This window comes from Ictidomys tridecemlineatus, chromosome 7 (assembly GCF_052094955.1).
Source record: "Ictidomys tridecemlineatus isolate mIctTri1 chromosome 7, mIctTri1.hap1, whole genome shotgun sequence".
NCBI classification, from domain to species: Eukaryota; Metazoa; Chordata; class Mammalia; order Rodentia; family Sciuridae; genus Ictidomys; species Ictidomys tridecemlineatus.
Genome location: NC_135483.1, coordinates 82,914,080 through 82,936,498, shown reverse-complemented (window position 1 = coordinate 82,936,498; position 22,419 = coordinate 82,914,080). Strand labels below are relative to the sequence as shown.

The 22,419-nt window shown below is 36.6% G+C and overlaps 1 pseudogene; it reads right to left on the bottom strand.

Moving 5' to 3' along the window:
- Positions 1-20,800, bottom strand: part of LOC101958754 (heterogeneous nuclear ribonucleoprotein A3 pseudogene) — a 43,916-nt pseudogene extending 23,116 nt beyond the window's left edge.
- Positions 20,801-22,419: the final 1,619 nt, after the last annotated feature.

Sequence of the window (22,419 nt, the reverse complement as noted above, 5' to 3'; positions counted from 1 at the left end):
TAAACCGTTCGTTTGCAGTAAGCGTTTTCATTTGAGGTTTCACTCTGTTTTGTATTATATGGATACATGTAGTTGGAACTCTAAATCAAACACGGTTTGTGCTAGCTCGTTGAAACTAGGCAGAATAAAGTAGTTCCAAGTTGTATCTGTATTGTTTGTTTCCTATTGATGTAGCCCAAAGCAGAGACTGGCGAAAATCACTTTCATTGAAAGGGGTTTGCCAGCTTCCAAAAAACTACGAGTCTTCTGAAATCTCAGAAAATGTTTTTTCACCCAATATTGATGATATTTCATGTGATGATCACTACACCAATCCCACTTGGCTCACCAAATTTTGTTCTTCTATGTTAAACCGTTCGTTTGCAGTAACCCTTTTTACTTCGGGGTTTCACTCTGTTTTCTCCTATACAGATACATGTAGGTGAAACTCTAAATCAAACACAGTTTGTGCAAGCTCTATGAAACTTGGCAAAATAAAATACTTCCAAGATCTATCTCTATTATTTGCTTCATATTTATGTAGTCCAAAGCAGAGACTGGCAAAAATCGCTTTCATTGGAATGGTTGCCCAGCTTTAAAAAAACTATGAGTCTCCTGAAATCGTAGCAAAGGTTTTCTCACCCAATCTTTATGATACTTTCAAGTAATAATCAGAACACCAATCCCAATTGGCTCACCAATTTTCATTCTTCTAGGTTAAACCGTTTATTTGAAGTAACCATTTTCATTTTGAGCTTTCACTCTGTTTTCTCCTATATGGATACATGTAGTTGAAACTCTAAATCAAACACGGTTCGTGCTAGCACTTTGAAACTTGGCAAAAGAAAGTAGTTCCAAGTTCTGTCTTTATGGTTTTTTTCCTATTGATGTAGCCCAAAGCAGAGACTGGCGAAAATCACTTTCTTTGAAAGGGCTCGCCCAGCTTCCAAAAAACTACGATTCTCCTGAAATCTCAGCAAATGTTTTTTCACCCAATCTTGATGATACTTTCAAGAAATGATCAGTACACCAGTCCTACTTTCTCACCAAATTTCGTTTTTCTAGGTTTAACCGTTCGTTTTCAGTAACCATTTTCATTTTGTGGTTTCACTCTGTGTTCTCCTATATGGATACATGTAGTTGGAACTCTAAATTAAACACGGATTGTGCTAGCTCTTTGAAACCTCGCAACATAATGTAGTTTTATGTTCTATGTCTATTGTTTGTTTCATTTTGATGTAGCCCAAAGCAGACACTGGCCAAATTCACTTTCATAGAAAGGGCCTGTCCAGCTACCAAAAAACTATGAGACTTTTGAAATCTCAGCAAATGTTTTTTCACACAATCTTGATGATACTTTCAGGTAATGATCAGTACACCAATCCAAGTTGGCTCACCTAATTTTGTTCTACTAGGTTAAACCATTCGTTTGCAGTAATTGTTTTGATTTTGAAGTTTCAGTCGGTTATCTCCAATATGGATACATGTATTTGGAACTCTAAATCCAACACGGTTTTGGCTAGGTCTTTGAAACTTGAAAAATAAAGTAGTTCCAGGTTCTATCTCTATGGTTTGTTTCCTATTGATGTATCCCAAAGCAGAGAATGGTGAACATCACTTTCATTGAAAGGGCTTGCCCAGCTTCCAAAAAATTACGAATCTCCTGAAATCTCAGCAAATGATTTATCACCCAATCTTAATGATACTTTCAGGTAATGATCAGTACACCATTCCCACTTGGCTCACCAAAATTCGATCTTAGGTTAAACTGTTCGTTTGCAGTAACCGTTTATATTTTGAGGTTTCATTCTGTGTTCTATATGGATACATGTAGTTAGAACTCTAAATAAAACACGGTTTGTGCTAGCTCTTTAAACTTGGCAAAATAAAGAACTTCCAAGTTCTATCTCTATGGTTTGTTTCCTATTGATGTAGCTCAAAGCAGAGACAGGCGAAAATCTCTTTCATTGAAAGGAGTTGCCCAGCTTCCAAAAAACTACCAGTCTCCTGAAATCTCAGCAAATGTTTTTTCACCAATATTGATGATACGTTCAGGTAATGATAAGTACACCAATCCCACTTGGCTAACAGAATTTCGTAATTCTTGGGTAAACTGTTCGTTTGCAGTAACCGTTTTCATTTTGAGTTTTCACTCTGTTTTCTCACTTATGGATATATGTAGGTGGAACTCTAAATCAAACACGTTTAGGCTAGCTCTTTGAAACTTGACAAAATAAAGTAGTTTCAAGTTGTATGTCTATGATTTTTTTTCTATTGATGTAGACCAAAGCAGAGACTGGCGAAAATCACTTTCATTGAAAGGGCTTGCCCAGCTTCCAAAAAACTACGAATCTCCTGAAATCTCAGCAAATGTTTTTTCACCCAATCTTGATGATACTTTCAGGTAATGATCAGTACACCAGTTTCACTTGGCTCACCAAATTTTGTTTCTCGAGGATAAACAGTTCGTTGGCAGTAACTGTTTACATTTTGAGGTTTGACTCTGTTTTATGCTATATGGATACATGTAGTTGGAACTCTAAATCAAACATGGTTTGTGCTAGCTCTTTGAAACTTGCCAAAATAAAGTAGTTTCAAGTTCTATCTCTATTTTTTGTTTCCTATTGATGTACCTCAAAGCAGCGACTGGCGAAAACCACTTTCATTAAAAGGGCTTGCCCAGCTTTCAAAAATGTTCGAGTCTCCTGAAATCTCAGCAAAGGTTTTTTCACCTAATCTTCATGATACTTTCATGTAATGATCAGTACACCAATCTCACTTGGCTCACCAAATTTTGTTCTTCTAGGTTTATCCGTTCGTTTGCAGTAATCGTTTTCACTTTTGAGGTTTCACTCTGTTTTCTCCCATATGGATACATGTAGTTGGAACTCTAAATCAAACACGGTTTGTGCTTGCTCTTTGAAACTTGCCAAAATAAATTGGTTCCATGTTCCATCTCTATGGTTTTTTGTCTATTTATGTAGCCCAAAGCAGAGAATGGTGAAAATCACTTTCATTGAAAGGGGTTGCCAAGCTTCCAAAAAACTACGAGTCTCCTGAAATCTAAGCAAATGTTTTTTCACCAAAACTTTATGATAGTTTCAGGTAATGATCAGTAAACCAATCCCATTTGGCTCACCATATTTCGTTCTTCTAGGTTAAAGTGTTCATTTGCAGTAACCGTTTTCATTTTGAGGTTTCACTCTGTTTTTTCCCATATGGATACATGTATGTGGAAATCTAAATCAAACTCGGTTTGTGCTAGGTTTTTTAAACTTGGCAAAATAAAGAAGTTCCAAGTTCTATCTCTATGGTTTGTTTCCTATTGATGTAGCCCAAAGCAGGGACTGGCGAAAATCATTTTTATTGAAAGGGGTTTGCCAGCTTCCAAAAAACTACGAGTCTTTGGAAATCTCAACAAATGTTTTTTCACCCAATCTTGATGATACTTTCAGGTAATTATCAGTACACCAATCTCAATTGGCTCACCAAATTTCGTTTTTCTAGGTCAAACCGTCCGTTTAAAGTAACCGTTTTGATTTTGAGGTTTCACTCTATATTCTCCCATATGGATACATATAGGTGGAACTCTAAATCAAACACGGTGTGTGGTAGCTCTTTGATACTCTGCAAAATAAAGTAGTTCCAAGTTCGATCTCTATGGTTTGTTTTTTATTGATGTAGCCCAAAGCAGCGACTGGTGAAAATCACTTTCATTTAAAGGGCTTGCCCAGCTTCCAAAAAACTACGAATCTTCTAAAATCTCAGCAAATGTTTTTTCACCCAATCTTTATGATACTTTCAGGTAATGATCAGTACACCAATTTTACTTGGCTTACCAAATTTCGTTCTTCTAGGTTGAACCGTTGGTTTGAAGTAACCGTTTTCATTTTGAGGTTTCACTTTGTGTTCTCCTTATGGATACATGTATTTGGAACACTAAATCAAACATGGTTTGTGCTAGCGCTTTGAAACTTGGCAAAATAAAGTAGTTCCATGTTCTGTCTTTATGGTTTGTGTCGTATTGATGTAGCCCAAAGCAGAGACTGGCGAAAATCACTTTCATTGAAAGGGGTTGCCCAGCTTCCAAAGAACTACGAATCTCCTGAAATCTCAGGAAATGTTTTTTCAACCAATCTGGATGATACTTTCAGGTAATGATCAGTAGACCAATCCCACTTGGCTCACCAAATTTCGTTTCTCTAGGTTAAACAGTTCGTTGGCAGTAACCGTTTACATTTTGTTGTTTGACTCTGTTTTATTCTATATGGATACATGTAGTTGGAACTCTAAATAAAACACTGTTTGTGCTAGCTCTTTGAAACTTGCCAAAATAAAGTAGTTTCAAGTTCTATCTCTATAGTTTGTTTCCTATTGATGTAGCCCAAAGCAACGACTGGCGAAAATCACTTTCATTGAAAGGGCTAGCCCAGCTTCCAAAAAAGTACGAGTCTCCTGAAATCTCTGCAAAAGTTTTTTCACCCAATCTTGATGATACTTTCAGATAATGATCAGTACACCAATCTCACTTGGCTCACCAAATTTTGTGCTTCTAGGTTTAACCGTTCGTTTGCAGTAACTGTTTTCATTTTGAGGTTTCACTCTGTTTTCTCCCATACGGATACATTTAGTTGGAACTCTAAATCAAACACGGTTTGTGCTTGCTCTTTGAAGCTTCCCAAAATAAAGTAGTTCCATGTTCCATCTCTATGGTTTGTTTTCTATTTATGTAACCCAAAGCAGAGACTGGCAAAAATCACTTTAATTGAAAGGGGTTGCCCAGCTTCCAAAAAACTATGAGTCAACTGAAATCTCAGCAAATGTTTTTTCACCAAAACTTGATGATACTTTCAGGTAATGATCAGTTGACCAATCCCACTTGGCTCAGCATATTTCGTTCTTCTAGGTTAAAGCGTTCATTTGCAGTAACCGTTTTCATTTTTAGGTTTCCCCCCTTTTTTTTCCCATATGAATACATGTATGTGGAACTCTAAATCAAACACTGTTTTTGCTATGTTTTTGAAACTTGGCAAAATAAAGAAGTTTCAAGTTCTATCTCTATGGTTTGTTTCCTATTGATGTAGCCCAAAGCAGGGACTGGCGAAAATCATTTTCATGGAAAGGGGTTTGCCAGCTTTCAAAAAACTATGAGTCTTTTGAAATCTCAGCAAATGTTTTTTCACCGAATCTTGATGATACTTTCAGGTAATGATCAGTACACAAATCCCACTTGGCTCACCAAATTTCGTTCTTCTAGGTTAAATCGTTCGTTTAAAGTAACCGTTTTTATTTTGAGGTTTCACTCTGTTTTCTTCCATATTGATTCATATAGGCGCAACTCTAAATCAAACACTGTGTGTGGTAGCTCTTTGATACTCTGCAAAATAAAGTAGTTTTAAGTTCGAAATCTATGGTTTGTTCTTTATTGATATAGCCAAAAGCAGAGACTGTGGAAAATCACTTTCATTGAAAGGGGTTGCCAAGCTTCCAAAAAACTACAGGACTCCTGAAATCTAAGCAAATGTTTTTTCACCCAATCTTGATGATCCTTCCAGGTAATTATCAGTACACCAATCTCACTTGGCTGACAAAATTTCGTTCTCCTACGTTCAACCATTCGTTTGCAGTAAACCTTTTCATTTTGAGGTTTCACTCTGTTTTCTCCTATATGGATACATGTAGTTAAAACTCTAAAGCAAACACGGTTAGTGCTAGGTGTTTGAAACTTGAAAAAATAAAGTACTTTCAAGTTTTTTCTCTATGGATTGTTTCCTATTGATGTAGCCCAAAGCAGAGTCTGGCGAAAATCACTTTTATTGAAAGGGGTTGCCAAGCTTTCAAAAAACTAGGAATCTCCTGAAATCTCAGCAAATATTTTTTTTTACCCAATCTTGATGATACTTTCAGGTAATGATCAGTACACCAATCTCACTTGGCTCACCAAATTTCTTTCTTCTAAGTTAAACCGTTCGTTTGCAGTAACTGTTTCCATTTAGAGGTTTCACTGTTTTCTCCTATATGGATACATGTTGTTGGAACTCTAAATCAAACACGGTTTGTGCTAGCTCTTTGAAACTTGGCACAATATAGTAGTTCCAAGTACAATCTCTATGCTTTGTTTCCTACTGATGTAGCCCAAAGGAGAGACTGGCGAAAATTACTTTAATTTATAGGTGTTGCCAAGCTTCCAAAAAATAACGAGTCGCCTGAAATCTCATCAAATGTTTTATCACCCAGTCTTGATTATATTTTCAGGTAATGATCAGTACACCAATCCAACTTGACTCACCAAATTTTGTTCTTCTAGTTTAAACTGTTCATTTGCAGTAATCGTTAATATTTTGAGGTTTCACTCTGTATTCTCCTATATGGTTTCATGTATTTGAAACTCTAAATCAAACACGGATTGTCCTAGCTTTTTGAAACTTGGCAAAATATAGTATTTCCATGTTCTGTCTCTATGGTTTGTTTTCTATTGGTGAAGCCCAAGGCAGAGACTGGCGAAAATAAATTTCATTGAAAGGGGTTTGCCCAGCTTTCAAAAAACTATGAGTCTCCTGAAATCTCAGCAAATGTTTTTCACCCAATCTTGATAATACTTTCAGGTAATTATAAGCACACCAATCCCACTTGGCTTACAAAAATTCGTTTTTCTCCTTTAAACTGTTTGTTTGCAGTAAACGTTTTCATTTTGAGGATTCATTCTGTTTTCTCCTTTATGGATATATGTAGTTGGAACCCTAAATCAAACACGGTTTGTGCTAGGTCTTTGAAACATGGCAAAATAAAGTAGTTCTAAGTTCTATCTTTATTGTTTGTTTACTATTAATGAAGCCCAAAGCAGAGACTGGCGAAAATCACTTTCATTGAAACGGGTTGCCCAGCTTCCAAAAAACTACGAGTCTCCAGAAATCTTAGCAAATTTTTTTCACCCAATCTTGATGATACTTTCAGGTAATGATCAGTACACAAATCCCACTTCTCTCACCAAATTTCGTTCTTCTAGGTTAAATCGATCCTTTGCAGTAACCGTTTTCATTTTGAGGTTTCACTCTGTTTTCTACTATATGGACATAAGTATTTGGAACTCTAAATCAAACGCGGTTTGTGCTAGCTCTTTGAAACTTGGCAAAATAAAGTAGTTCCAAGTTCTATCTCAATAGTTTGTTTTCGATTGATGTAGCCTAAATCAGAGACTGGCGAAAATCACTTTCATTGAAAGGGGTTACCCAGCATCAAAAAAACTACGACTCTTCTAAAATCTAAGCAAATGTTTTTTCACCGAATCTTGATGATACTTTCAGGTAATGATCAGTACACCAATTCCACTTGGCTCACCAAATTTCGTTCTACTACGTTTAACTGTTCGTTTGCAGTAACCGTTTTTATTTTGAGATTTCACTCAGTTTTCTCCTATATGGATACATGTAGTTGGAACTCTAAATCAAACACGGTTTGTGCTAGCTCTTTGAAACTTGGCCAAATTAAGTAGTTCCAATTTCTATCTCCATGATTTGTTTCCTATTGATGTAGCCCAATGTAGATACTGGCGAAAATCACTTTCATTGAACCGGGTTGCCCAGCTTCCAAAAAACTACGAGTCTTTTAAAATCGTAGCAAATGCCTTTCACCCAATCTTTATGATACATTCAGGTAATGATCACTACACCAATCTTACTTGGCTCACCAAATTTTGTTCTTCTAGTTCAAATGTTCGTTTGCAAGAACCGTTTTCATTTTTAGGGTTTTCTCTCTTTTTTCCTATATGGATACATGTAGTTGGAATCTACATCAAACATGGTTTGTGCTAACTTTTTGAAACTTGACACAATAAAGTAGTTTTAAGTTCCGTCTTTATGTTTAATTTCTTAATGATGTAGCCCTAAGCAGAGAATTCTTATAATCACTTTAATTGAAAGGAGTTGCCAAGCTTCCAGGAAACCATGAGTTTCGTGAGTTGTCTACAAACTTTCTTTACCCAATCTTGATGATACTTTCAGGTAATGATCAGTACTTCAATTCCACTTGGCTCACCAAATTTCGTTTTTCTAGGTTAAACCATTCGTCTGTAGTAACCTTTTCATTTTTCAGTTTCAGTCTGTTTTCTCCTATATGGATATATGTAGTTGGAACTCCAAATCAAACACGATTAGTGCTATCTTTTTGAAACTTGACACAATTAAGTTGTTCCTGTTTGTATTTCTATGGTTAGTTTCTTATTGATATAACCCTAAGAAGAGACTGGTGAAAATCACTTTCATTGAAAGGGGTATTCAAGCGTCCAGAAACTATGAGTTTCCTGAAATCTCAGCAAACATTTTTTCACCCAATCTTGATGATACTTTTTTTTTAAAATTATTTTTATTGTTGTTAGTTCAAAACATTACACATTTCTTCATATATCATATTTCACAGTTTGATTCAAGTAGGTTATGAACTCCCATTTTTACCCCATATACAGATTGCTGTATCATATCAGTTACACTTCCATTGATTTACATATTGCCATTCTAGTGTCTAATGTATTCAGCTGTCTATCCTATTCTCTACTGTGCCCCCTCTTCTCCCCTCCCCTATCCTCTTCTCTCTCTACCCTCTCTACTTTAAATCATTTCTTCCACTTCTCTTACCCCTCCTTTCCTTTTATTTGTAATTTTGTATAACCCTGAGGATAAACTTCCATTTTCATGCATTTTCCCTTCTCTCTCCCTTTCCCTCCCACCTCTCATTCCTGTTTAATGTTAATCTTTTTCTCTAGCTTTTCTTCTCTACCCTGTCCTTATTTATTCTCTTTAAATCAATGAAGTCATTTGGCATTTGTTTTTTAAGGATTGGCTAGCTTCACTTAGCATAATCTTCTCCAATGCCATCCATGTCCCTCCAAATTCTATGATTTTGTCATTTCTTAATGCAGAGTCATACTCCATTGTGTATAAATGCCACATTTTTTTTATCCATTCATCTATTGAAGGACATCTAGGCTGGTTCCACAATCTTACTATCTTGAATTGTGCTGCTGTAAACATCGATGTAGCAGTGTCCCTGTAACATGCTCTTATTAGGTCTTTAGGGAATAGACCGAGAAGGGGAATAGCTGAGTCAAATGGTGGTTCCATTCTCAACTTTCCAAGAAATCTGCATTCTGCTTTCCAAATTGGCTGCACCAATTTGCAGTCCCACCAACAATGAACATGTGTACACTTTTCCCCACATCCTCTCCAGCACTTGTTGTTGTTGGACTTCCTAATGGCTGCCAATATTACTGAAGTAAGAAGGTATCTTAGGGTGGTTTTGATTTGCATTTCTCTGACTGCTAGCGATGGTGAGAATTTTTCATGTACTTATTGATTGATTGTATGTCCTCCTCTGAGAAGTGTCTGTTCAGGTTATCACTAATTGCAGATGACATGATTCTATACCTAGCAGAACCAAAAGGGTCTACAAAGAAACTATTAGAGCTATTAAATGAATTCAGCAAAGTGGCATGATATAAAATCAAGATGCATAAATCAGACATTCCTGTATATGAGCGACAAATCCTGTGAAATGAAAATGCCGACAACCACTGCATTCACAATATCCTCAAAAAAAATAAAATATTTGGGAATCAACTTAACAAAAGAGGTGAAAGATTTATTCAATTAAAACTACAGAACCCTAAAGAGAGATATAGAAGACCTTAGAAGATGGAAAAATATACCCTGTTCATGGATAGGCAGAACTAACATCATCAAAATGGCAATATTATGAAAAGTTCTCTGTAAGTTCAATGCAATGCCAATCAAAATCCCACCAGTATTTCTTGTAGAAATAGAAAAAAACAATCATGAAATTCATATTCAAAAATAAAAGACCAGAATATCAAAAGCAATGCTAAGCAGGAAGTGTGAATCAGGCGGGATAGCCATACCAGACTTCAAACTATACTATAGAGCAATAGTAACAAAAACAGCATAGTACTGGTACCAAAACAGACGGGTGGTCCAATGGTAAAGAATAGAGGACACAGAAACTGATCCACAAAATTACAAGTATCTTATATTTGATAAATGGGCTAAAAGCATGCAACGGAGGAAGGATAGCATCTTCACAAATGGTGCTGGGAAAACTGGAAATCCATATGCAACAAAATGAAATTGAATCCTTTTCTCTCACCATGCACAAAAGTTAACTCAAAATAAATCAAGAAGCTTGATATTACATCAGAGACATTGAATCTGATAGAAGAGAAAGTTGGCTATGATCTACATACTGTGGGGTCGGGCTCCAAATTCCTCAATGGGACGCCCATAGCGCAAGAGTTAACAAATAGAATCAACAAATGGGACTTACTCAAACTAAAAAGTTTTTTCTCAGCAAATGAAATAATAAGAGAGGTAAACAAGGAGCCTACATCCTGGGAAGAAATCTTTATTCCTCACACTTCAGATAGAGCCCTAATATCAAGGATATTAAAAGAACTCAAAAAATTAGACAATAAGATAACAAGTAATCCAATCAAATGATTGATGATACTTTCAGGTAATGATCAGTACACCATTACACTAGGCTCACCAAATTTCGTTCTTTTAGGTTAAACCATTCGTCTGCAGTAACCCTTTTCATTATTAGGTTTCACTCTGTTTTCTCCTATATGGATACATGTAGTTTAAACTCTAAATCAAACAAGGTTTGTGCAAGTTCTTTGAAACTTGACACAATAAAGTAGTTTCAAGTTATGTCTCTATGGTGTGTTTCCGATTGATGTAGTCCTAAGCAGAAACTGGCAAAAATCACTTTCATTGAAAGCTGTATCCAAGCTTCCAGAAAAGTATGAGTTTTCTGGAAATTTCAGCAAACATTTTTTCAACCAAACTTAATAATACTTTCAGGTATTGATAAGTACACCAATCCCACTTGGCTCACCAAATTTCGTGCTTCTAGTTTAAATCATTCATTTGCAGTAACCCTTTTCATTTTTAGGTTTCACTCTGTTTTCTCCTAAATGGATACATGTAGTTGGAACACTAAATCAAAAAGGGTTTGTGCTAGCTCTTTGAAACTGAAAAAATAAAGTAGTTCCAAGTACTATCTCTATGCTTTGTTTCCTATTAATGTAGCCCTAAGCAGAGACTGCTGAAAATCACTTTCATAGTAATTTGTTTCCAAGCTTCCAGAAAAATACGAGTTTCTTGAAATCTCAGGAAACATTTTTTCACTGAATCTTGATAATACTTTCAGGTAATGATGAGTACACCAATCACACTTTGCTCACCAAATTTTGTTCTTCTAGGTTAAACCGTTCGTTTGCAGTAACTGTTTTCATTATTAGGTTTCACTCTGTTTACTCCTATATGGATACATATAGTTTGAACTCTAAATGAAACAGTGTTTGTGCTAGCTCTTTGAAATTTGACACAATAAAGTAGTTCAAGTTCTGTCTCTCTGTTTTTTTTTCTATTGATGTAGTCCTAAGCAGAGACTGGTGAAAATCACTTTCATTAAAAAAGGTTTCTATACTTCCAGAAAACTATGAGTTTCCTGAAATATCAGTAAACATTTTACACCCAATCTTGATGATACCTTTAGTTCATTATAACTACACCAATCCCACTTGGCTCATCAAATTTCATACTTCTAGGTTAAACCGTTCGTTTGCAGTAACCGTTTTTATTTTTAGGTTTCCCTCTGTTTTCTTATATAGAAATACATATAGTTGAAACTCTAATCAAACACAGTTTGTGCTACCTCTTTGAAACTTGACACAATAAAGTAGTTCCAAGTTCTATCTCATTGGTTTGTTTCCTTTTGAAGTAGCCCTAAGGAGAGACTGGAGAAAATCACTTTCATTGAAAGGGGTTAGCAAGCTCCCTAAAAACTACAGGTTTTAAGAAATCTCAGCAAACATTTTTTTTTACCCATTCTTCATAATACTTTTAGGTAATGATCAGTACACAAATCCCACTTGGCTTACCTAATTTAGTTCTTCTAGGATGAATCGTATGTTTGCAGTAACCGTTTTCATTATTAGGTTTCACTCTGTTTTCTCCTGTATAAATTCATGTAGTTGGAACTCTACATCAAACATGGTTTGTGCTAGCTCTTTTAAACTTGACACAATCAAGTAGTTCCAAGTTCTATCTCTATGGTTTGATTTCTATTGATGTAGCCCTAGGCAGAGACTGGCGAAGATCACTTGGATTGAAATGGGTTGACAAGATTCTAGAAAACTTCGAGTTTTTTGACATCTCAGCAAATATTTTTTCACTCAAACTTCATAATACTTTCAGATAATGATCAGTATACCAATTCCACTTGGCTAACCAAATATCGGTCTTCCAGGTTAAACCATTCATTTGCAGTATAAGTTTTCATTTTTAGATTTCACTCTGTTTTCTCCTATATGGATACATGTAGTTGGAACCCTAATTCAAACACGATTTTTGCTAGCTCTTTGAAACTTGACACAATAAAGTAGTTCCAAGTTCTATTTCTATGATTTGTTTTCTATAGATGTAGCCCTAAGCAGAGACTGGCGAAACTCACTTTCATTGAAAGGGGTTGCCAAGCTTACAAAAATCTACGAGTTTCCTAAAATCTCAGCAAATATTTTTTCACCCAATCTTGTTGATACTTTCAGGTAATGATCACTACACCAATATCATTTGACTCACCAAATTTTTTTCTTCTAGATTAAACAGTTCATTTACCATAATAGTTTACATTTTTAAGTTTCCCTTTGTTTTCTCCTATATGGATACATGTATTTGAAAGTATAAATCAAACACGGTTTTTGCTAGCTTTTTAAATCTTGACACCATAAAGTTGTTTCAAATTCTATCTCTATTGTTAGTTTCCTATTGATGTAGCAATAAAAGGAGACTGGCAAAAATCACTTTTATAGAAAGGTGTTGCCAAGCTTCCAGGAAACTACGAGTTTCCTGAAATCTCAGCAAAAATTTTTCATCCACACTTGATGATACTTTCAGGTAATGATCAGTACAGCAATCCCACTAGGCTCACAAAATTTTGTTCTTCTAGGTTAAACCGTTCATTTGCAGTATTAGTTTTAATTTTTAGATTTCCCTCTGTTATCTCCTATATGAATACATGTAATTGGAACTCTAAATCAAACAAAGTTTGTGCTAGCTATTGTAAACTTGAAACAATAAAGTAGTTCCAAGTACTATCTCTGTGGTTAGATTCCTATTTATGTAGCCCTGAGTAGAGACTGGTGAAAATCACTTTCATTGAAAGAAGTTGTTAATCTTCTAGAAAACAACGAGCTTCCTGAAATCTCAGCAAACATTTTTTCATCCAATCTTGATGATACTTTCAGGTAATGATCAGTCCACCAATCCCACTTGGCTCACCAAATTTCGTTCTTCTAGGTTAAACCATTCATTTGCAGTATCCATTTTCATTTTTAGGTTTCCCTCTTTTTTCTCCTTTATGAATACATGTAGATGGAACTCTAAATCAAACACAATTTGTGCGAGCTATTTAAAACTTGAAACAATAAAGTAGTTCAACGTTTTGTTTCCTATTGATGTAACCCCAAGCAGAGACTGACGAATATCTCTTTCATTGAAAGGTGTTGCCAAACTTCCAAAAAACTACGACTTTTCTGAAATCTCAGCAAACATTTTTTCATCCAATCTTGAGGATACTTTCCGGTAATGATCAGTCCACCAATCCCACTTGGATCACCAAATTTCGTTCTTCTAGTTTAAACCGTTTTTTTGCAGTAACCATTGTGATTTTTAGGTTTCACTCTGTTTTCTCCTATATGGATACATGTAGTTGGAACTCTAAATCAAACACTGTTTGTGCTAGCTCTTTGAAACTTGGCATAATTAAGTAGTTCCAAGTTTTTCTATATGGTTTGTTTTTTATTGATGTAGCCCAAAGCAGAGACTTACAAAAATCACTTTCATTGATAGGAATTGCCAAGCTTCAAAAATCTACGAGTTTACTGAAATCTCAGCAATAATTTTTTCACCAAGCCTTGATGGTAATGATCAGGACACCAATCCCACTTGGCTCACTAATATTGTTCTTCTACGTTAAACCGTTGGTTTGTAGTAACCGTTTTCATTTTTAGGTTTCACTCTGTTTTCTCTTATATGGATACATGTAGGTGGAACTTTAAATCAAACAGTGTTTCATCTAGCTCCTTGAAATCTGGCACAATAAAGTAGTTTCAAGTTCTATATGTATTTTTTTTTTCTTATTGATGAAGCCCCAACCAGAGACTGAGGAAAATCACATTCATTAAAATAGTTTGCCAAGCTTTCAAAAAAGTACGAGTTTCCTGAAATCTCAGAAAACATTTTTTCACCCAATCTTGATGATACCAATTCCACTAGTCTCACCAAATTTCGTTCTTCTATGTAAAACCTTTCTTTTGCAGTAACCATTTTCATTTTGGCGTTTCACTCTATTTTCTCAGATTTGGATACATGTAGTTGAAACTCTAAATCAAACACGGTTTGTGCTAGCGTCGTAAAACTATACTCAATACAGTTTGCAGTAACAGTTTTCATTTTTAGATTTTATTCTGTATTATCCTATATGAATACATCTATGTGGAACTCAAAATCAAACACGGTTTGTGCAAGCTTTTTGAAACTTGGCACAATAAAATATTTCCAAGTTCTATCTATGTGGTTTGTTTCCTATTGATGTAGCCCCAAGCAGAGACTGACGAAAATCACTTTCATTGAAAGGGGTATCCAAGCTTCCAAAAAACTACGAATTTCCTGAATTATCAGCAAACATTTTTTCACCCAATCTTGATGATACTTTCAGGTAATGAGCAGTACACCAATCCCACTTGGCAAACCAAATTTCGTTCTTCAAGCTTAAACCGTTCGTTTGCAGTAACCGTTTTAATTTTTAGGTTTCACTCTGTTTTCTTCTATATGGATACATATAGTTGGAACTCCAAATCAAATATGGTTTTCGCTACCTCTTTGAAACTATACCAAATAAAGAACTTCCAAGTTCTATCCCTCTGGTTCGTTTCCTAATGATGTAGCCCCAAGAAAAGACTTAGGAAAATCACTTTTATTCAAAGGGGTTGCCAAGCTTTCAAAATCTACGAGTTTCCTAAAATCTCAGCAAACATTTTTTCACCCAATCTTGATGATTCTTTCAGGTAGTTATCAGTAAACCAATCCTACTTGGCTCACCAAATTTCGTTCTTCTAGGTTAAACCATTCATTTGCAGTAACCGTTTTCATTTTTAGGTTTCACTTTCTTTTCTCCTGTATGGATACATGTACATGGAACACTAAATCAATCACTTTTTGTGCTAGCTCTTTGAAACTTGGAACAATAAAGTAGTTCCAAGTTCTGTCCTTATGATTTGTTTCCTATTGATGTAGCCCTAAGCAGAGACTTACGAAAATCACTTTCAATGAAAGGGGTTTCCAAGCCTCCAAAAGACTATGATTTTCTTGAAATCTCAGCAAACATTATTTCACCCAATCTTGATGATACTTTCAGGTAATTATGAGTACACCAATCTGACTTGGCTCACCAAATTTCGTTCTTCAAGGAAAAACCGTTTGTTTACAGTAACCATTTTTATTTTTAGTTTTCACTCTCTTTTGTCCTATATGGATACATGTAGTTGGAACTCTAAATCAAACACGGTTTGTGCTAGCTTCTTGAAACTTGGCACAATAAAGTAGTTTCAGGTTCTGTCTTTATTGTTTTTTTCCTATTGATGTAGCCCCAAGCAGAGACTGATGAAAGTTACATTAATTGAAAGGGTTTGGCAAGCTTCGAAAACAGTACGAGTTTCCTGATATCTCAGCAAATATTTTTCAACCCAATCTTGATGATACTTTCAGGTAATGATCAGTACATCAATCCCATTGGGATCATCAAATTTCTTTTTTGTGGGTTAAACGTTCGTTTACAGTAACCGTTTTCTTTTTCTTTTTTTTTTTTTTTTGTTTCACTCTGTTTTCTCCTACATGGGTACATGTATTTGGAACTCTAAATCAAACACGGATTGTGCTAGCTCTTTAAAACATGGAACAGTTAAGTAGTTCCAAGTTCTTTGTCTATGTTTTGTTTGTTATTGATGTAGCCCCAAGCAGGGACTGACGAAAATTACATTAATTGAAAGGTGTTGCCAACCTTCCAAAAAACTACGAGTTCCCTGAAATCTCAGCAATCAATTTTTCACCCAATCTTGATGATACTTTCAGGTAATGATGAGGACACCATTCCGACTTGACTCAACAAAGTTTGCTTTTCTAGGTTAAACTGTTTTTTTGCAGTAGCCGTTTTTATTTTTAGGTTTCACTCTGTTTTTTCCCATATGGATACATGTATTTGGAACTCTAAATCAAACACGGTTTGTGCTAGCTCTTTGAAACTTTGCACAATAAAGTAGTTCTAATTTATGTCTCTATGGTTTGTTTTCTATTTATTTAGCCCTAAGCAGAGACTGCAGAAAATCACTTTCATTGAAAGGTTTTACCAAGCTTCCAAAAAACTACAAGTTTTCTGAAATCTAAGCAAATGTTTGTTCACCCAATCTTGATGATACTTTCATGTAATGATCAGTACAACAATGCCACTTGGCTCACCAAATTTCGTTCTTTTAGGTTAAATGATTCATGTTAAGTAACCATTTTCATTTTGAGGTTTAACTCAATTATTTTCTATATAGATATATGTAATTTGAAGTATAAATCATACAAGATTTGTGCTAGCTCTTTGAAACTTGACACAATAAAGTAGTTCCAAGTTCTATCTCTATGGTTTGTTTTGTATTGATGTAGCCCTAAGCAGAGATTGGCGAAAATCACTTACATTTTAAGGGGTTGCCAAGCTTCCAAAAAAATTCGAATTTTCTGAAATCTCAGCAAATGTTTTTTCACCCACTCTTGATGACGCTTTCAGGAAATGATAATTACAGCAATTTCACTTGGCTAACCAAATTTCATTCTTCTATGTTAAACCATTTGTTTGCAGTATTCGTTTTCTTTTTGAGGTATCACTCTGTTTTTTCCTGTATGGATATATGTGATTGGAATTATAAATCATATAAGGTTAGTGCTAGCTTTTTGAAACCTGACACAATAAAGTTGTTTCAAGTTCTATCTTTATAGTTTCTTTCCTATTGATGTAGCCCTAAGCAGAGACTGGCAGAAAATCACTTACTTTGAAAGGGGTATTCTAGCTTCCAAAAACATCGAGTTTACTGAAATCTCAGCAAATGTTTTTTCACCCAATCTTTTTGTTACTTTCAGGTAATTATCAGTAAACCAATCCTACTTGGCTCACAAAATTTCGTTCTTCTATGTTCAACCGTTTATTTGCAGTAACTGTTTTTATTTTGAGTTTTCACTCTGTTTTCTCCTATTTGGATATATGTGGTTGGAACTCTAAATCAAACACGGTTTGTGCTAGCTCTTTGAAACTTGACACAATAAAATAGTTCCACGTTCTATCACTATTGTTATATTCATATTGATGTAGCCCTAAGCAGAGACTGGCAAAAATCACTTTCATTGAAAGAGGTTGCCAAGCTTCCAAAAATCTACGAGTTTTCTGAAATCTCAGCAAATGTTTTTTCACCCAATCTTGATGACACTTTCAGGTAATGATTACTATAGCAATCGCACTTGGCTCCTCAAATTTCATTCTTCTAGGTTAACAGTTTGATTTATCTAACCGTTTTCATTTTTTGGTTTCACTCTTTTTTCTCCTATTTGAATACATGTGGTTGGAACTCTAAATCAATCAAGGTTTGTGTTACCTCTTTGACACTTGACACAATAAAGTAGTTCCAAGTTCTATCTCTATGGTTTGTTTTCTATTTATGTAGCCCTAAGCAGAGACTGGCGAAAATCACTTTCATTGAAAGAGGTTGCCAAGCTTCCATTAAACTAAAAGTTTTCTGAAATCTCAGAAAATGTTTTTTTCACCAAATATTGATGATACTTTCAGGTAATGATAAGCACAGCAATGCCACTTTGCTCACCAAATTTCGTACTTGTAAATTAAACCGTTCCTTTGTAGTAACCATGTTCATTTTGAGGTTTCACTCTGTTTTCTCCTATATAGATACACATGGTTGGAACTCTAAATAAAACACGGTTTGTGCTAGCTCTGTGAAACTTGACACAATAAAGTAGTTTCAAGTGCTATCTGTATGGTCTGTTTCCTATTGATGTAGCCCTAAGCAGAGACTGGCGAAAATCACTTACATTGAAAGGGGTTGCCAAGCTTCCAAAAAACTTTAAGTTTTCTGAAATCTCAGCAAACGTTTTTTCACCCAATCTTAATTATCTGTAAACTAATGCCACTTGGCTCACAAAATTTCGTTTTTCTAGGTTAAATCGTTCGTATGCAGTAACCATTTTCATTTTTAGGTTTCACTCTGTTTTTTCCTATATGGATACATGTTTTAGGAACTCTAAATCAAACACGGTTTATGCTAGCTCTTTGAAACTTAACACAATAAAGTAGTTCAAAGTTCTATCTTAGTGGTTTGTTTCCTATTGATGTAGCCCTAAGGAGCGACTTTTGAAAATCACTTTCATTTAAAGGGGTTTCCAAGCTTTCAAAAAACTACGAGTTTTCTGAAATCTCAGCAAATGTTTTTTCACCCAATCTGGATTATTCTTTCAGGTAATGATAAGTACAGCTATCCCTCATGGTTCCCCAAATTTTGTTCTTCTATGTTAAACCATTCATTTCCAGGATCCGTTTTCATTTTGAGGTTTCACTCTGTGTTTTCCTATATGGATACATGTTATTGGAACTATAAATCAAACAAGGTTTGTGCTAGCTCTTTGAAACTCGACACAATAATGTAGTTCCAATTTCTATCTTTATGGTTCGTTTCGTATTTATGTAGCCGTACGCAGAGACTGGTGAAAATCACTTTCATTGAAAGGAGTTGCCAAGCTTTTAAAAAATGACGAGTTATATGAAATCTCAGCAAAATTTTTTCACCCAATCTTGATGATACTTTCAGGTAATGATCAGTACAGCAATCCTTTTGGGAGCTGGCGACTGCACCCTGAAAATGGCGCTGGCCTCCTGCTTCTGATGACTTAGCAATTAGAGTTGTTAGAAGTATAAAACTCTTTGTAAGGCCCTGGCACTGGTCTCTGGCCTGCCTCCGCTGCGCTGTACATATTAGACTTTTCCACGTGATGCTAGTTCTTTGGCGAGGCTGGGTACTTAAGCTAGGGCAGACTGACCGCTAGGGCTCTTTCCTTTTTTGTTCCTGTTTTCTCATCATGATTCAAAGGTCCTGAGTAAACTGCTGAAAGAAGAATCCTGCATCGTGTTTCCTTTCCTGACGAGGGGTCATGAAAATTGGCGGCCAGAACAGGGAAGAATATTCCTCGAACCCAGCATCCAGAACTTTCAGCAGTCAGGGTTGTGCACCGATAAGATCCCAGGGAAAGTGGGAATCCGCAAGCAAATAGCGGGATGCTTCTCTGTAAATAAAGAGAGAGCCGAGAAAAATAATAGAATAGGACGCTCCTCTTTAGATAAAGAGAGAGCGGGGCTTTTGTACTTTCACTTTCTTCATAGTTTTGAAAACATTATGGGTGTCACTTCTTCAAGCCCATTTTTTTTGGCCCTGGATGGGCTGCTAGGTTCAAAAGGACTTGTGGTGGAGCAGAGTACTTTGCAGATGTTTTTAAGAGAAGCTGATATAGCGGCTCCTTGGTTTGTTTTTTTCAGGGAGTCTTACGATTCCCAGCTGGGACAAATTACGGAGAGATCTGGATTTCGCTAATGAGCAAGGTACTTTAAAGGGTGGTGTTATACCACTTTGGAAATTGGTTAGAGAATGTATAGCAGAAGGTAAATGCCAGGAAGTTGTGGGTGAGGGTCAGGCCGTTCTTGAACAACTACATGAGGAAAAATCTGAGGGGTTATATAACGAAGTGGCAGATAGTATTAAGAGTGAGAGTAGTGAAAAGGCAAAAGAGCCTGAAAATAAAAATAGGAGAAGGCTCTATCCAGACTTGACCGAATTAAAAACACCTGAGGACACAAGTGGCTCAGAGAGTTCTGAGGATCTTGATATATTGTTGCAGTAATTACGTAAGATAAAAATGAAAAGAAAAAAAGGGAGACACAAAGCATGAAAGCCTACCGTAGGAAGGGGATAAATGTAATTTTGATAAATCTAATTCTGAGGAGGAGGTTGAGAATTTAGAAGAAGATGCAGTGCCTGTTGCACTGCCCCCCTATGTGGGGGGAGTCCAAAGCTCCGGGAGAACTTTTCATACACAAGTTTGGAGAACAGTTAATACAGACATGGGACTAGCATACCCGGTTTTTCAGGACACTAATAGGGGAAGATAACATGAGCTTTTAGATTTTAAAATATTTAAAACTTTGGCAAAATCCGTTCGCACTTATGGTATAGATGCTGCTTTCACTCTTACTCAGGTAGAGGGGCTTACCAGATTTTGCATGACTCCCTCAGATTGGGCTAGTCTGGTGCACGCTTGTGTCTCCCCAGGCAAATATTTGGACTGGAGAGCATTTATGCTAGAGGATGCGGTAGAGTAGGCTGCCCAAAATCATGCCGCGGGACGCCCCGCCTGGGATAAAGATATACTTTTGGGCAGGGCAGGTTTGCCAATCAACAAACGGGATATCCTCCTGAAGTATATGAACAGATTAATAACATTTGTATTCGTGCATGGAGGTCACTCCCAGGTGGAGGAGAAGTGTCTGGCAATTTGACTGGGATTGTGCAGGGCCCTGCAGAACCTTTCTCGGGCTTTGTTGCTGGGATGGTGGATGCTGCGGAAAGGGTCTTTGGTGGTCCTGGTGGGGCCATGCCTTTGATTAAGCAACTTGTTTTTGAGCAATGTACTAAAGAATGTAAGGCAGGTGTTACTCCCTATGTTAGAGGCAGCTTACACTGATTTAGTACATTTACTACAATCAAAGGGTTTGCTTATTTCACCTGATAAAGTACAGACAGGAGACTCTATTGATTATCTTGGTGCTAGTATCTCTTGTGAAACTATTACACTCCAAAAGGTAACTCTTAGGACTGATAATTTACATACGTTAAATGATTTTCAAAAATTATTGGGTGACATAAATTAGATTAGGGGCTACTTGCATATTCCCAATGTTGAATTAAAACCCTTGTATGAAATTCTTAAAGGTGATTCAGATCTTACTCCCCATCGACATCTTACTGAGGAAGCCAGGTCAGTGTTGCTTAAAGTGTAAGAGGCTATACAACATGCTAGCCTTTGCAGGCTTCAAGAGGATAAGCCTCTTCAGTTATGTTTGCTCGCCACTGTACGGCAACCTACTGGAGTTTTGTGGCAAGATGGTCCTTTGTTGTGGATACATCCACGTATATCCCTTGCAAAATCCCTTGAGTATTATCCTGATGCAGTTGCTTCTTTAGCTATGTTAGGGATACAACAAAGTATACAATTTCTTGGTTTTCCTCCAACGTCTGTGATTGTCCCTTATAGGTGTCAACAAATTCAAGTTTTGTGTGCTAACCTGGATAATTGGGCTATATTACGATGCTCTTTTCTAGGAGAGGTAAATAATCACTATCCTTCACATCCTCTTATTACATTTGTTAAAGAACATCCTATCATTTTTTCTAAAATCACTTCTTCTATGCCTATCCCAGGAGCTGCAAATATCTTTACAGATGGATCTAAAACTGGTATTGGAGCCTATGTGGTAAATAAGACGCAAATTCATATTGTTCCCGTGAAAGATGTAATATCATGGTTGTTTAAATCTTTTAGTTTCTTGAAGCAATGGGCAGGCATGGGTGTGTTGGCTGTGGTCCTGGTACTTGCCATTGGATTGTGCCTGTGGTGTCTGGTTCGTATGCACAAACGGCAGCGGGTGCAGAATCTTATGCTCATACAAGCCTTTGCCGCTTTAGAGGCAGGACAGTCACCTCAAGCATGGCTCACCATGCTCAAGCGATCGACACAGCACAGAGTGCGAGGCAAGGCACTGCACTTGGGAGCTCTAGGTTTGAGTCCCTAGAAAAGCATGTCCTATGGCATGTGGGTTTCATGTTGATGCCCCACCTCCATGAAAAAGCCATCGGTCGGAATGGTGACTCACCTGGGGAAGGGCCTCTTCAGGAGTGTGGCAGTATTTACGGCCAATTTTGCACAATGGAGATAGGACCTCTACTTTTACCTGTTGCCTGTAAAACAGAAAAGGGGAACTGTTGGGAGCTGGCAACTGCACCCTGAAAATGGCGCTGGCCTCCTGCTACTGATGACTTAGTGGTTAGAGTTGTTAGAAGTAAAAAAAACTCCTTGTAAGGCCATGGGGCTGGGCTCTGGCCTGCTTCTGCTGCACTGTACCTATTAGACTATTCCTCGTGGTGCTAGTTCATTGGCGAGGCTGGGTACCTAAGCTAGGACAGACCGACCGCTCGCGCTCTTTCGTTGTTTGTTC